Below are 17,967 nucleotides of genomic sequence, written 5' to 3'. Positions count from 1 at the left end.
ACAGTTGGCATGAAAGATGATAGAGTGCTTGTTATGGTAAACAATAGACCTAAGCGTTCAGCAGTAAGTATTTCTTAGACTGTTTAAATTTTCGCTTGACTTCTCACATTTGTCTTGCAAATTCCCCTTCTTCTTTTGATACTCCCCCATTTGTTTGCTCTCCACTTTCCAATTGTTTTTCCTTCGGCTTTCGCTCTTCCAAATCGCACATGAGTATCTCACAGTTTATTTGTTATAGCTTATTTGTTTTCTTTGTTATTTCTTTTATGTGTTTTGTTATTTACAAATTATTTCTCTTATGTGGTTTATTATTTGCATATTACTTCTCTTATAAGGTTTATTATTTACAAGTTATTTTTCTTAATTGGTTTATTATTTACAAATTTCTTCTCTTATATGGCTTACTATTAACATCGGTGTTTTGGTTTCCGGGTAGGGTTGCTGCTTGGATAATAATATAATAATAATAATAATGAAGAAACAAATCCACAGTTATGTATATGTACACATATTTAAAGATAAATCTGTACAGATAGCTCTCGGGAACTTGTTCGGTTCCCCATTTCAGATTGATAAAGGGAATCGAATAAGTTCCCGAAAGCTATCTGTACAGATTTATCTTTAAATATATGTACACATACATAACTGTGGATTTGTTTCTTAATTCTAAGATTCGTGCTACTTTGAGTATTTTTTATAATAATAATAATAATAATAATAATAATAATAATAATAATAATAATAATAATAATAATTTTGATCCCGTGTTTTAAACTCTAACTCTTTTCAGCTTGTGGTTATTATGTGACACCTGAATTTGCCTTCAGAGATAAAACATCAGTTTACATCGAAAGATAAATTATCGTCATTAACACTGTGTTTACTTCTCGATAATTTTGGAGGAGGTGGGTTACGTAAACTCCTTCGGTATACATTTCTTTAATTAGTAGGAAGAGAACGTTGTATGTTTACATTAGGTGTATATTTGGATGTTTGCCAGAGAGAGAGAGAGAGAGAGTAGCAGGCCTGTTTACTAGACTCTGACAAACTTGGGCTATAATACTGAGAGAGAGAGAGAGAGAGAGAGAGAGAGAGAGAGAGAGAGAGAGAGAGAGAGAGACTGAGACTAACTTACTAAATTGTCACCAATTTGGGATATAATACTGAGAGAGAGAGAGAGAGAGAGAGAGAGAGAGAGAGACCAAGAGGGATAGAGAGAGAGAGAGAGAGAGAGAGAGCAGGCCTGTTGCCAGACTCTCACAAAGCTGGGATATAATACTAAAGAATTAGAAGAGAATTCTCGTAAAATAGATATGCTATTAAGTACCAGCCCTCACTCTTGGTATGGCCTAATTACAGTGCTTGTGCAATTTATGACCAATTTCAGTTCTGAAATTGAATTCACTTCAAATTAACAGATTACCTCCAAGGGGAATTCACTAATTGAAGTTAATTGGTTTTCATGCAGTTGATACAAAAGGTAACAGAGTAGGTAGGGAGGAGTTGAGTGGAAAGTGAACATCTAATTTTAATTCTTGAACGAAGAAAAACTTTCGAATTTTACGAAGTAGCAATGAGGCTTGATAGTACACTTAGAATAAGATAGTGATACCAATTGGCGTTGATGGTAAATGCTAATGTTGACTAACACTTTATTATTATTATTATTATTATTATTATTATTATTATTATTATTATTATTATTCAGAAAATAAACCCTGTTCACATGGAACAAGGTCACAGGGGCCAATGATTTCAAATTCAAGCATCCAAAGAATATGGTGTTCATTTGAAGGAAGTAACAGAAGATAATAGGAAATGTGGAAATAAGAGACCGGTTATTAGCAAAGAAAAAAGATGAATTAATACGTTAATAGATAATACTATAAATAGATTATTAAAATACAAGGTAAATTGTTTTAGGGTAGTAATGCACTGTATCTTCGTTTGATCTTTTGAGGCTCTAATTGTACAACATCCTCAGGGAGAATAGCTTGTTTATGAAGGGTTAAGAATTATTATTATTATTATTATTATTATTATTATTATTATTATTATTATTATTATTATTACTGAGGATATAATAAGACCCTTGTCAAGAGTGTAAATCTTGATATGTTGCTAAGGATACGCATAAAATCCTTAAGCTTTACGAGGACGACTCTTAAAATTTTAGGATTGTATTTGTATCCTTAACAGTATTACACGATTTACACTAAAGAAGGAGTTATTTTATCCACATTTTTAAAAAGGGTGACTGCTATTATTATTATTATTATAATTATTATTATTATTATTATTATTATTATTATTAAAGGATAGAAGGGATTGTCACAGATTGCGAAGAACTTCTTCTTTGAACTTTCTCCGTACAAGGAAAAACAGTAGAAGAGAAACGAACTTCTTTGAACTTCCTCCGTACAAGGAAAAACAGTGAGACAGAAGAGAAACGAAGAACTTCTTCTCTGAACTTCCTCCGTACAAGGAAAAGCAGTGAGTTAGAAGAGAAACGAAGAACTTCTTCTCTGAACTTCCTCCGTACAAGGAAAAGCAGTGAGACAGAAGAGAAACCGTGGCGATAGGTCTAATTGGAAGCGATGCGCTCAATCAAAATTTCTCCGAATCTCGATAAAGGCGATAAAATGCCGAACGGGCCATATAGTCCCTTATCTCCACGGTAACCGTTTCTCTAATTATCGCTATCTGCGGGTTCCTTTCCAATTAGGACAGACGATATATTCGGAAAGCAGGACGATTTTATCGCAGGTGGAATCTTCTCTCTCTCTCTCTCTCTCTCTCTCTCTCTCTCTCTCTCTCTCTCTCTCTCTCTCTCTCTCTCTCCGCAGCGAACTAGGAGGTACCTGTTTGGTATGGTAATTTCTTAATACGACATTACGTATTTTATAACATATTGGTGTGCAGTTTCGCGTGTAATTTTTATCTGTCATAATTGATTACTTTAATTCTCATATATATGCTTGTGTTGTAAAGTTTGTTTTTCTGTCCGCCCTCAGATCTAAAAAGACTACTGAGGCTAGAGGGCTGCAAATTGGTATGTCGATCATCCACCGTCCAGTCATCAAACGTACCAAATTGCAGCCCTCTAGCCTCAGTAGTTTTTTTTTTATCTTATTTAACGTTAAAGTTAGCCATTGTCGTGCCTATGGTACCGCTATAGGTGCCAACAACACATGCCAGCACCGGGCCGTGACTGAGAGTTTCATACAGCATCATATGCCGTACAGAAAACTCGATTGCACCGAAGAAACTTCGGCGCACTTTTTACTAGTTTACACTTTTTACTTGAAATTGTGAGTTTTTCGTACCCCAGCGGTTTGAATAATTTTTTACTTGTTTATTTTATTTTATTTATTTTTCTTTTTTAGATTTTTATTCATATGTAAAGTGTCTCAGATCTCCTTGGTTTCTTATGAGAGTTTAGTTTCTGTTTAAAAATGAGCAAATTGCAGTTCATGGCTCTCGTACTCTGCTTTTGCGTGTGTGTCTGTTATTTATGCGTGGGCACGTATGAAATAGAGTCGCAGTTCTCAACAGACTTTGGAGGCTGGTGTGAGGAGCAGTGGGTAAAAATTAAGTTTAAGAATATCTTTTAAAATCTTTCAAACGTATTATGTGAATGTTTGTTGAAGTTGTGTTCTGTGAAAATGGCTAAAAATATATATAGGCCTACTGTGAAAATGGCTTGAAACTGTATTCCGTAAAAGTGCGTCGAAAACATGTTCTGTAAAAATTAAGTAAAACTGTGTTAAGAATGTATTCTGTGAAAGGTTGTTGAAATCGTATTCTGTGAAAGGTTGTTGAAATTGTATTCTGTGAAAGGTTGTTGAAATTGTATTCTGTGAAAATGCATGAAAGATGTATTTTTTGAAAAATTCAGCAAATAGATGAGAAAGTATTGTGTGTAAATTTGTTGTATTCTGAGAACTCCCTTACTGAAGAAAATCTTTATTCAGGGCAGAGCACCACTCCTCGTAATAAACATAGGCCCTTAATTTCTTCACCCACTGTACTGGCGAACGATATGCGTAACAAGACATTGGCCATCTGGTCCTGCGGGAATTCTGGCTTCTGTCATACCCTGACAGCATTTAAGGTGTGTTAATGTTTTTTTTTTTTTTTTTTTTTTTTTTTTTTTTTCATTCATTTTTTCTTAAGCATTTTAGTTTGTTAGTTTTTGGTGCAGGTTTTGGAATTTTTAAAACCTTCTTAATTTAAACTAACCACCACTGACTGCTGGCGCTTAGAACAAAGCTAAAGGCTTCTCAGGGTAAGATTTCGAAGTGAACTTTCTTGCTCAACCCGAACCAACTTCAGCCCATTTGTACACTTTGTCACGAGGAGAAAGGATTATCATTTTTTACCAACCCATGTCACGATGAAAAAGGAGAGCTCTCTGGATCTTTTTCGTGACTCGGAGATAATCTCTCTCTCTCTCTCTCTCTCTCTCTCTCTCTCTCTCTCTCTCTCTCTCTCTCTCTCTCTCTCTCTCTCCTAAAGCCTTAAATGATGTTTCTTTGTAGTCTCCTTTCCTTAGAAAATAATTTACATTTCCTCAGTTGTCCATCAAACATCCGCCCTTCCCTCTTTTCATTTTGTTTTGTTTTTTAATGTTTTTTTTTTATTTTTAACGTTTTTTGTTTTGTTTTTTTAATGTTTTCGAGACGTTTCATGTTGAAAGGTTAAATAGTTTGTCGTCTTGTGACGAACCGATTAAACCTTTTTTACCGGACTAAAAAGTGTGGGAGTGGCTTACGTTCTCGTATGTTCCCAGAATTTTAATAAATGGAAATTGAGGTTTACTATGAAAGTATGGATAAATTCGTCTGAATTTTAGGTGTAAGAGGAGGAAAGGAAATCACATTACGCAGAATAATCTGTGGCGTTGAACGATGACTTATAATAAGGACTGATTCAGAAATAAAAAAAAAAGTAAAAAATGCGCCGAAGTTTCTTCGGCTCAGTCGAGTTTTCTGTACAGCATATAATGCTGTATGAAACTTTCAGCCACGGCCCGGTGCTGGCCTGTGTTGTTGGCACATATAGCGGTGCTAGACGTACGATTATAGCTGACTTTAACCTTGAATAAAATTAAAACTACTGAGGATAGAGGGCTGCAATTTGGTATGTTTGATGATTGGAGGGTGGATGGTCAACATACCAATTTGCAGCCCTCTAACCTCAGTAGCTTTTAAGATTTGAGGGCGGACAGGAAAAGTGCAGACGGACAGATAAAGCCGGCACAATAGTTTTCTTTTACAGAAAACTAAAATATAAAGTTTTAGAACTTACTTTAAGAATAAAAAAAAAGAAGAAAAAAGTTAGGAAACGTCCAAAACTAGTAAATCGAACTACTTACTCTTTTGATGATGGTTATTAGTTATGAACTCTTGTGTGAATGATTTTCAACTTTTTTTTTTATTGTTAATAGTCGGTGCTTCTCGTGTTGAAAGTCATGGTATTTACCGCATGGTTTGGCCTTCCTGAATGACGCGGTCTTGACTTGCGGTGTAAAGCTCTTCTCTTGTGTAATGGCGTTTGACATTGTTTTTGATCAAATGTTTGTGGGTCATGGTCTTGATTTTTTGTTTTTTCCAGGGCCGTAAGATCTTGTGGAATTTCAGCTACGTCGTGTAGAATAGTTCCCTTTCCGTTACGTTATTTTTCGCTCGATGTATGAGGTTTATCAGTTGTTAGTTACGTCCGTGATTCGGTATTAAGTTTATTTTTAATTTTTTATATGATTAAAGATTTTACTTCATATTTTCGATTTTTATGTGTCCTTTTTTTTGTGGGACATTAACCATTTCTTGTATAGAGATAGTGTTATAAATTCCTTAGTCCTTTGCACTGATTTACGCACACATATATATATATATATACATATATATGTGCTTAAATCAGTGTAAAGAACTAAGGTTTTATGTGTGTGTGTGTGTGTGCATAGTTTTATGTTGCAGCCAACCTGTAGATAGGTTTCAGTAGATATGGTTTCACATTTTCTCGTTCGGACCGAATTCAAAACAGTTTTATATTTCATGACGTCAAAAAGAAATTGGTCCACTTACATCTGGAAACAAAAAACCTCCACAAAGCTTCCGTACTTGATAAATATGGAAGCTGGAAAAAAAAACCTCTGACTCTCTCTTCAGAAAGAGGCTCTTTAAGTGAACACGAGTTGGATACTGATTAAAAGCTGCTTTCATATGCTAATGTGAAAGAGGCTGGATAGCACATTCTTGTTAGGCGATAAGAGGCCTTCTAGAGATCCGTTGTATGACAAATGGATCGTTAATATCTAGGGAGAAGAAGAAATGAGAGTCTTAATTAACAAGGTGTTAAATTTGATTGAAAGTAGCGCCTCCTGTCTTGTGAGATTCATGGAAACTGCCTTATCTTTTAATGGGAAAATGCGACTCTGGAATGCGTTAGATCTCTGGGTTCGTATCTCTGGGCTCTTTGGTTTTGCCTTGTTTGGCAAAGGTGGCCCCATTTTTGTGCAGTTTGGGATTGTTTATTGTTATTTAGGAGCACTGATTTTCTTTCGTTATTGTGTTGGAGGATTCACGATTGCCTGCTTGCTATTTTTTAGTCTGTTTGTCTACCCTTATTGATGTAGGTGTATGTATATGTATATATATATATATATATATATATATATATATATATATATATATATATATATATATATATATATATATATATATATATATATATATATTACAGCTACTAGACGATGAGGGCAGATAGTCCTCGAAAGCTTGTTACTATTTTTGAATAAAAATATCTATAAGATACCATCCTGTTTAAATGAGGTCCTCTTACTAATTATATATATGTATATATACATATAAATAAATAGTGTGAACTCATCGGTATTTAGGCTACATGTATATGTATATGTGTATTAGTATGAGTTTTTGCACTAACGAATAGAAAGGAGTACAGAAACCACTCTCCCACCCCATAAATGGATTCGTTCATATTCATTTCATATTTTCTACGTCGCCTTCTTTAGTTTTATGAACGCCCCGAGTCCAGTTGATTTACATGATAGGTTCCCTTGTCGTCGGAGCCACCGTTGTATTTGTTGTTTTTGTTTAGGAATGCCCTGGAGGGCACGGTAATTGAAGGGTCATGTATTCCCACTGGCAGGGGCTCCTGTTTACGCCAGGGTGCCATCGCTGGCGTAAGGTCCCTTGTTCATAAGGGCAAGGTAGAGATTTACAGCATTGTTGTTTTTGTGTATTTTGCTGCTTATTTTCAAGACCGAAGTGTTGGTGGTCTGTCTCTCTCTCTCTCTCTACTTCCAGTCGCGTACTCCGCGACCTTATAGCTTCCGTGGGCACTTATGTTTGCCCTGGCATGTTTCTCTCTCTCTCTCTCTCTCTCTCTCTCTACTTCCAGTCGCGTACTCCGCAACCTCATAGCTTCCATGGGCAGTTATGTTTGCCCTGTCGTGTCTGGTGCGGTATAACACTAAGATAGCTCGCTATTTATCTTCTCTCCTCTACTGTCTATTCCCCTCTCACGTCCTGCAATTGAAATCTCAAGCCCCCTTCGCCATAAAGGTGCGGAATATGAAAGGTTCATTTTCGGCAATGTTCTCAAGTAGATTGAGTTGCCCATTCGCCGGCCTTTTTATGTTCTATTGTAATGTAGATTCCTTAGGCCTGCGTACAGTAGGCGGAGAGGAACTAGGAGTCAATGGAACTTACTGTTGGAATGTACAAGGAGCTGTTGGTCTTTGTTGCTTATGACAAGAGAAAGATGTATTGACGATGCTACGAGGTAGTACTTATTGTCACTGGAGTCGGCGCGGTCGGAGTTGTCATTTTTGAAAGATTTTGGTCTTGGAAGTTAGTTGAACACTTAACATTGAAGGAAATAATAATAATAATAATAATAATAATAATAATAATAATAATAATAATAATAATAATAAGAAGAAGAAGAAGTAGAAGAAGAAATGTTATTCGCGGTTATGATACAAATTATGAATGTATGGACAGTGTGGTCGAAGAATAATCTGCGAAAATTTCTTCTGTACTCTCAGAGGGGGTTGATATTAACTTAAATTTTCTTTTATGAAAGATCCCTTATTTGACATTTGAAGGTAATGTAGTTTTTTTTATTTAATAGACTCGCAGTCATAGAAATGCCCAGTTCTCGTACGCTGTAATGAACTTACAAAAGATTCTTAATAATCGATTGGATTTCTTGTATGTCTTAGCTACCAAAGAGAATGTTAGAAATGTTAAAATAATATTTATAAACTTGAACCCGGTTAGAACTCCCCTCCCCTCACACCCCAATCCTACCCCACACCTGTTCCCCCTCCCCCTCCGCCTTTTTTCGTGTTATTTTTTCTTCCAAAGTGACGGAACATTTGGAGAGGCTGATTACGTGTCGTGTTCAGCTTTTCAGTGATTAGGTCGAATCTCCAAAAGGTCAGGATAAATCTCTCTCTCTCTCTCTCTCTCTCTCTCTCTCTCTCTCTCTCTCTCTCTCTCTCGTTTTGTGGGTAAGTTCTGATATTTATATATATGTGTGTATATGTAATCAGAGTAATAATAAAGAGCATTAAAACTATCAATAATATAATACATACAGAAAAAGATATAAATAACGATTTAAAAATTGGGGAACTATTCACCATGTGGATTCGGTCACATTTTCACATTTTGCCTCATAACTTATTCTGTGTTTTATTAGTTCTTGTATAGTATGTGTTTAAAAGAGCACAGAATAAGTTATGAGGCAAAATCCACGTGGTGAAAGCTCCCCAAATTTTTAAATCTTGATTTATATCTTTTCCTTTACCGTGTGTGTTACCTATATTAATACTTTTTATGTTCTTGATTATTACTCTGATTACATGTATATACATATATATTATATATATATATATATATACATATATATATATATATATATATATATATATATATATATATATATATATATATATATATAGATGATTAGATATATAGATAGATAAATAGATAGACAAATAGAGAGAAAAGGTTCTACTGCATTATTCCCGAGACATTTGAATTACATGACAGATCCCATTTCTTAAATAAAGGTAATTTCAGTGAACGATCATTATTTGTGTTTTTATCTTGATTTTGATTTCTGTTCCACTCTTAGTATATATGGTAAAAAATACTGAAGAAAAAGAACCTAGACAATTCATCCCAGTTGTAAACTGAAGGTGAAGCTGATGCAATTATTATTCATAGGTGTTTGTTATCGCTTATTAAGCCCGAGATTCATCAGGTGAAAATTTGCATAAGACTCTTATAAGATAATTGCCGTTTTGAAACACTGTTCGCGAAATTCGTATACCTGATGTTCGTGTATTCTCTTGGATTATACTTTTATTGTTTGGGTGAAAGGGAGATGTTATGCAAACAATAGACTGTATCCTCACACGTTGCCGCTTCAGAAGATAAAACTTTTAACAGGAATAGTTTGAAGTGGACGGTATATTGTTATTGTCTAAGAAGATGATAATAATAATAATAATAATAATAATAATAATAATAATAATAATAATAATAATAATAATAATAACAAGGTAATGAAAAATAGCTAGAAAAATAAAAAAATTCAACAGCGAAGATTATATAGAAACAATAGACAAATAAAAATAAACGAATTAATAATATATAATAATAATAATGACAGAAAGACACGTCTTATATATGTGTTATGATAATATAATAATAATAATAGTGATATTTATAATAATAATAATAACAACGTCAGTGCTCTGACTGAGGTAGTGCTCCGTGTATTTTGTAGCCTAAATATTCTATTTATCCTTTTAATGTTATATATTGCGATAGGAAGTGGGCGGTTAAAAGTTGGGACATGTTTTTGGAGAGGAGGCAGATTAAGCCCTGTGAATGTAGGCGTACATAATGAACCATAAAAAGGAAGCTTTGGTTTCCTCAAGGCTTAGCGGCAGAACTGTCTTCAGTGTACAGTCTTGTCTTCATGAGACAGTTAATTTCTCTCTCTCTCTCTCTCTCTCTCTTCTCTCTCTCTCTCTCTCTCTCTCTCTCTCTCTGTGTGTGGACTCAATTCGGTGATGGTGTTTTTTCAAAAGTGGATTTGGGACCGTGAAGCCTGTAGAAGCAGTTTCTCTCTCTCTCTCTCTCTCTCTCTCTCTCTCTCTCTCTCTCTCTCTCTCTCTCTCTCTCTCTCTCTCTCTTTAGGGACTATTTGATAGATTTTTTTCAAAGTCATTGGAGATGAGACCGCGAGCCTCCTGAGTATCGTCCTTTTTGGGCCGTCTGATAATTGTTTTACAGTCTCCTGTGTTGATACCATCTTAGTACCACCTCCGGAGCTCCTCACCCTTCTGCCTCATATGGAAGAAAGGGGGAATTTGCGAGGGAGGTGGGGTTTGGGGTAAGGGGGTGGGGGAGGTTTAACAGGGGTTTGTGTAGGCTTGATCGTCATAGGCTCCCTTCCTCCCCCTCCCCAGTCAGGTAGCTAATGCAAAGCAAGATGTCTTTGAGGTTTTGTTTCTCTCTCTCTCTCTCTCTCTCTCTCTCTCTCTCTCTCTCTCTCTCTCTCTCTCTCTCTCTCTCTTTCGTACACCTACACACAAGGAAGGAATAGCAACTTCAGTGTTCCCGGAAAAACCAGACTTTTTCGTTATTCATATGATTGTATGTTGAGTCTTTAATGATTCATATCATTGTGATTTTATGTTGAGTCTTTAATTACTCATATGATTGTATGTTGAGTCTTTAGTTTTTCCTGTAATTGTATGTTGAGTCTTTAATTATTCCTGTAATTGTACTGTATGTTGAGTCTTTAGTTATTCCTGTGATTGTATGTTGAGTCTTTAATTACTCATATGATTTCATGTTGCGTCTTTAATTATTTATATCATTGTATGTTGAGCTTTTAATAAGAATGCAATTCTAATATTGTCCGTTGGTCAGATTGAAGATGGAAATAAAATTATATGATTGTGAAGACTCAAAACTACTAATGTGATCAGTATTGAGCTGTAAGCTGGTATCACCTCAGGACTATGAATTTTGACAAAAAAAAAAAGAAAGAAAGAAAGAAAAAAAAAAAAAAGCTTCTTCCTTAATATTTATCCCTACTTCTTGTTTTCATTTGGATGCTGACGAAGTGTGAATATTCCCTCTGGTATATGCCATGTGTGGGTATCTCCTGAACCTATGGGGGTTAGGTTACAGCCCTCATGCAAATTACATCTGGGACTGTTTTCTGTTGTGTGGATGTTTCTTCTGCATTTTTATATGTCAGATGGTGCCGTATGTTTCTCTTTAAACTTTCTCTTTGTTCATTTGTTAGACTGCTTTTGTTAAGGGTGTCCAATCTCGAGTTATATTGCACTCTTATCTTAGTTTTTGTTTATCTTTTTCATTATGCTGACAGAATGCAGGAATGAAAAACGAGGGTTATGCTAAATAAATTTTATATGTATATTTCATTTAATTCTTCTCCTTTGTTTGAGAAGCATTTATTATTATTATTATTATTATTATTATTATTATTATTATTATTATTATTATTATTATTATTATACTTCCCTTCTATCTTTTGTCTCTTATTTCGTGGACCACCTAATTCTTCTCTTCTAATCTGAATGCACCCCAACCCCAAAGTAGTAAAGCATCCGACCAGTATGGCGTCGTCAGGAAATAAGTTTCTTCCTTTTAAGTGGATCTCTTCTTAAATTTATCTCCAGCTTACACAAAATTGTTATGGAAACTGTTATTTGCCATCATTTTAATGACATGTTTAAGAGATCAGTGTATTTTTCATTTACGATTTATAATGAACGAGTAGCATTTTCAATTCTTTAGGTTAGTTTTTTTCCGCCTTACCAGAATTTTGTAAAGTTTCATTATGTTATTTATTTGTTTTTCTGTATAGCCATGTTACTCCTTTTCTTTGTCAATTCTGTAGTTTAATTTGGGGAATATTTTGCATCAGTGAATCAAAATATTTTTTATTGTAAATGTAGCTTCAGTTTGTGTTTATTTTTTCATTTTTCCCATACATGGTATATATACTTTAAATAGAGTGTGTGTGTATTTTACGCCTGCTTGAAGTTGCCTTAAATTGATATTTTACTCAAGTCTGAAAGCATAAATACGTAGTCATATCTCCTGATTAACAGGTAAAGCACTTTGTTCGGACGAGGCGGTTTCTGCTTTTTTGGGCTGGGTATCCGCGAACGTTGTATATATGTAAATTAAGCATAGGATACGCTCATAGGATACGCTCTTGCGTCTGCTCTTGTGCGTATCCTCCTTAACTCGAATGTTGTCAGCGCTGACCAATCCTTGATATCCTATCCCATCCTTAACTTATTTTTGTTATCGCGAGTTGAGAGAAATATTGAAGTCGCAGGATTTGGGGTCACAAAATTTGGGCTAGGAGAGAGAGAGAGAGAGAGAGAGAGAGAGAGAGAGAGAGAGAGAGAGAGAGAGAGAGAGAGAATTTAAAATAATTCCATAATTCCACTTCACCTGGGTTTGGGAATTTCTTCGGAGAGAGAGAGAGAGAGAGAGAGAGAGAGAGAGAGAGAGAGAGAGAGAGAGAGAGAGAGAGAGAGAGATAGTTTATAATATTTCCATTTGTCCTGGGGGTATGTACATATATTTTCTATGTATATAAATGTCGCTATATATCTGTGTGCATATGTATGTATATATATGTGTGTGTGCATGTGTGTGTGTGTTTCTGTGTTGAATAACAGTTCAACAAAATTGATGTGTCAGCCAGTTAATTCCGGAGCATTCAGTATTCAAACGCAAATTTTCCTTCGACCACCTTTCCCCTGTGTTCTTCCTGAGTACGAATCGATTTATCGTCTTTTCTTTTGGCCCGGTTCCATGAGTCACTTACAAGGTGCATCCGTAAAGACTGTAAGAGTCAAGTAATGGACATTTATTACATAAATTGTTGTTGTGTCAACTATAGCTTCATACTTTTTTTTATTATTATTATTATTATTATTATTATTATTATTATTATTATTATTATTATTATTATTATTCAGAAGTTGAACCTTATTCGTATGGAACAAGCCCAGAATTATTATTATTATTATTATTATTATTATTATTATTATTCAGAAGTTGAACCTTATTCATATGGAACAAGCCCAGAATTATTATTATTATTATTATTATTATTATTATTATTATTATTATTATTATTATTATTATTATTATTATTCAGAAGTTGAACCCTATTCATATGGAACAAGCCCACAAAAGGGGTCATTGACCTGAAATTGAAGCTTCCAAAGAATATGATGTTCATTAGGAAGAAGTAACAGGAGGTAATGGAAAATACAGAAAGGGGAGGTCAGTTATTAGAAAAACAGATAAATCAGCAAATAAATAAATGAAATGTAAGTAAAATATTAAAATAGGAGGAGAATTGTATTAGGGCAGTAATGCATTGGCTCTTCGCTTGAACTTCTGAAGTTCCAATTGCATTGTATCGACATTATTAGCCAATTTTCCTTTACGTTTTCAGTTTCTTTTTAAGAGTAGTTGTACCAGACCACTGAGGCAATGAACTCTTCTATGGTTGGCCAGAAGGATTAGTTAGTAATCAGATGTTTGAAATTTATTTACTATAAATTTGATTTTTTAAGAGGTTGCAAAGTTGTCAGAATGTTAAAATTGCGTCCCGAGAAAATTTTTCTTTTTGAGCTAAAATTCCTTTCATTGTGTGGATTTGAGAATATATAATTTTATATTTTTCTTGGGCGTTGATACTTCTGGAATTACGTTCAAATATGCTGTATAGATACTTGTGTTTGCACATAATATCACAAATTGGTGGGAGACCCCAGCGAGGCAGACTCTGTTATCATATGATCTTTAATACCACAAGCATTGATTCTCCAAGCAAGATCACCTGGGGAGCGTCTTCTGATCTAAGGTCCTCCCTAGCAGGAATTCTGGGAGACTAACGTCATCGCTTTCGGTGCGCAGAAGTTTCTTACAGTCTGCAAGCAAGACCTTGCGGACGCATCTTACGCTTATTTACTGTCTTTCCCAGCCTTTTATATAAACTGCAGTGTCCCTTCGGCCCTTAGCTGCAACCCCTTTCATTCCTTTTACTGCACCTCCGTTCTTGTTATCATTTTTCCATCTTGCTTTCCACCCTCTCCTAACAATTGTTTCATAGTGCAACTGCGTGGTTTTCCTCCAGTTACGCCTTTCAAACCTTTTTATTGTCTATTTCCTTTTCAGCGCTGAATGTTCTCATAGGTCCCAACGCTTGGCCATTGGCCTAAATTCTATATTCTATCCTATTCTATTCATGTCAGCCTCTATATTCCCCAAATGTTGCTTATATTGCATAGGGACTATATGAGTCACTTTGTGGTATATTTCGTAAACAGCTGAATTGTCTTGTTTTCTGTTCTGACAGAATTGAATCACGACTAGATATTTTAAAACGTAACCCCTGATATTACGAAGGTCTTACCTCTCGTTACTCTTTGGTATTGTTCTGTTGGGATGAGAGACAGAACTCTTCCTCCCCTGAAGAGGCCTTATAACACCTTCCAGGCCACGCCCCTCTGAACCTACTGCGTGGAGGTCAACAGTTCACCTGTTAATCAGAGTTGCGGTTGCTTCCTCCTGTGTCCAAATGATAGAATTCCATCTTTACGTTCTGTTTAAGAGTCTGATGTGGAGGTAGACAATTTGTTCTTATTTTTCATGAATTTTTTTTCTATAAGTTCATTTATTTCCGATCCTCGTCAAGGTTTTCTGTAGATAACGACCAGCGAAACAACATTCAGGTTAGTAATATTCAGGCATTATCGTCTGAATCACTATTGAGGATGAAGTGTAAGTGACAGTAAGCGGATGGATATTTATGTCCTAATGACAGAATTTGTTCATCATATTTTTATTTAAGTCTCCTCCTTGTTGATATGAATGTAGTTTTATGGGCAAAATTAATCTATTTTAAGAGGCTTATATGTTTACTTATAGATAAAACTGTATTATGCAGGGAACATTTCTACCAGTCACCTTATAATTTCCTTATATATATCAGTATTTATCTCTGTTGTTACCGAACAGCTATTCTTATTGCAGAAGGTCCCATAGTTCTCTCTCTCTCTCTCTCTCTCTCTCTCTCTCTCTCTCTCTCTCTCTCTCTCTCTCTCATTTTTTCTCTTTTTTTCTTTTCTTCCATCTATTCACCTCACGAAAATAACGTTAACCTATGTAATCCCATTAGGTACAGAGGTTGGGTTTCCTTTGACACTCTTTATTTTTTCTGCGTGATGCGGATCGGGTGTACTTTGCCCGTTTTATGTGAATCGTCGATGGGTGAAAAAGGAAAAAAAGTAAAAGGAAAGGAGTTGCTGGTTCCTTGTATGGAATTGACGTCACTGTTGGTATTAGGTACCTTGAATACTCGGTCTTATATTTCCCAGAGGCTTTTGAGGGAATTTTGGATAGGATGGACTTATATTTTACACGCGCACACACACATTTTATTTTATATATATATATATATATATATATATATATATATATATATATATATATATATATATATATATATATATATATATATATATATATATTAAATACTCGTCATTATTACTTTATCTTCTTTATATAAAAACCAGCCTAATATTTAAATATTGATTACAGTGTTCGTTTTTTAGTAACACGTGATTCTATTAGTTTCTTCTTAACCAGATCTTTTCAGTACATAATATCCTTGATATTTAAGTAATGATGATATTCTTATTTAATAAAACAAGATTCTATTAATTAAGTTTCTTCTTAGATTCCACCCAGTTAACGCCATGACTGCTATTGTTGTTACGTACATATAATTAATTTGTTATATTACTCTCACATTTGTGTTTTATCAGATGCTGTGTATGGAATATTATTACTTGGAGAATTTCTTACAAGCATACTCCCAATTGTCCCAGTGTCGCGTGTGCATTTGCCATGATTAGGTAACTGGTCACTCGTATAGTGGTTAGTGTCGTGGAATGCCACTCAGATGTCGCTTTTTCGAATGTCCCCCATGGCGATGAAAAATCACTGGCTCTGTATCATGATCAGTTACTCCCGCAGTGTGGGGTCTATGGTGGGAGGTTGAAACCAACACATTCTTTGGAAGCTTGAATTTCAAGTCACTGGCTCCGTGGGCTTGCTCCATGTGAATAAGTTTCATCTACTGAATAAAATTAAAAAATTAAAAAACGGGGTAAAATAATGGGACATAGTTTGGCTACTGTGTAACACCGACAGTATTGTTATATCCCACCTTCATTCTCTCAAGACTCCCTTTGCATGGTAATAATTTATAATGTAATTAAAATTTCTTATCTTTTCCGCTGTTAAATGAAGAGATTTAAACAAAACCAAGGATAAGAATGCCTATTTCTTAGTTATTTTCTCGACCGGGCGTCTTTTACCTCTCTCTCTCTCTCTCTCTCTCTCTCTCTCTCTCTCTCTCTCTCTCTCTCTCTCTCTCTCTCTCTCTCTCTCTCACTTTTTTTTTACCTCATCATCTACCCCCGCTGTTATCTGAATATCTGTTCTCTCCACATATTATAATCCCATGGTAATTACTATCTCTTCAGCGGAAAGCTCTGACGATATGAATCTTACGATCAACTCTTAGAGACCTTACTATTATTTGCTGGTCTTAGTCATTAACATATATATAATTTGAGAAATATCAGGGTGAATTTTCAAATAAGAGATTGAAGCCTTTGTATTTGAAACCGTCATTTACGATGTTTAAGCTCCCTGATCTAAAATGTCACATTATTTTTGACTGGAAAATACATATTTTTTGAATGTTGTGAACTCTAGTCATCGTACATATTTATGAGTATTAATTAATGTTCCTCTCTCTCTCTCTCTCTCTCTCTCTCTCTCTCTCTCTCTCAAGAACTTCAATAAACGTGCATATTTTTAGGTATTAATGAACGTTCTCTCTCTCTCTCTCTCTCTCTCTCTCTCTCTCTCTCTCTCTCTCTCTCTCTCTCTCTCTCTCTCCCCTTGAGGAGGGAGTTAAATGACTTGACAGGTTCCATTTATATGAAATTAAAACTCTTCCACTTCACACCTCAACGTCACCGAAGGCTGGATAGGCCTACGCGGGACCACAGGTGAATTAGTATTCGGCGAGCCTTTTCTGTTTCTGGGCCTCATATCAGAGTTTTTGTATTTCAGCTGGAGACCATTTTCTCATTTCGTAGTTAACAGACTCTCTCTCTCTCTCTCTCTCTCTCTCTCTCTCTCTCTCTCTCTCTCTCTCTCTCTCAATGTATATAGGTACATATGTATATAATATATATACTATATATGTGTACATATATACAGTATATATTATATATACTGTATATGTATATATATTATATAATATATATTATATACATATGTATACACACACTCATATATATACATTGTATGCACACACTCATATATATATACATATGTATATTTGTATATTCAAAAGCCACATCAATTTTGACTTAGCCTTAGGCCCCTTAACTATTAAATCATTGAAGTATATATATAATAAATGAGTATTTATGACGAGTCTGTAAGGCTAATGGAAACAAACGGCTCAGAGAATCTACCTAAATGCATCCATCGGTTTTCCTAATCCATAGTTACACGCAGGCAAATGGAGATAACATGTATGCCATTATTCATAATGCGCACGCCTTTTTATGGAACAAGCCACAAAGACCATTGCCCTGTCTTATAAAGGTTCCACCTAATAGATTCCTCTTAATAGGTGCCCATATGTGAGGGGAGTGGAATAAAAGAGAAAAATGCTAAGACGATCGTGTAGAAATTAGCTTTACTTGTAGTTAAAATGGAATAAGAATTTAGAAAATAATGGGATGTATAAATAGAAGCTGGAATA

General features: G+C 35.0%; 1 protein-coding gene across 3 annotated transcripts in view; it reads left to right on the top strand.

Annotated features, from left to right (window-relative positions):
- Nucleotides 1–17,967, top strand: part of LOC136856613 (serine-rich adhesin for platelets-like) — an 812,762-nt gene that overhangs the window by 209,442 nt on the left and 585,353 nt on the right. Inside the window, exon 3 of one of the 3 annotated variants that reach the window (XM_067134543.1) lies at nucleotides 1–63. This exon is cut by the window's left edge and continues 2 nt beyond it. The exons of the other annotated variants lie outside the window; for them this stretch is intronic. The gene's annotated coding sequence lies outside the window, so the exon portion shown is untranslated. The remainder of the gene's footprint in view (nucleotides 64–17,967) is intronic. 3 annotated transcript variants of the gene reach the window in all.

The sequence above is a fragment of the Macrobrachium rosenbergii genome, chromosome 36 (assembly GCF_040412425.1).
Source record: "Macrobrachium rosenbergii isolate ZJJX-2024 chromosome 36, ASM4041242v1, whole genome shotgun sequence".
NCBI classification, from domain to species: Eukaryota; Metazoa; Arthropoda; class Malacostraca; order Decapoda; family Palaemonidae; genus Macrobrachium; species Macrobrachium rosenbergii.
This window is presented reverse-complemented; position numbering and strand designations above follow the sequence as displayed.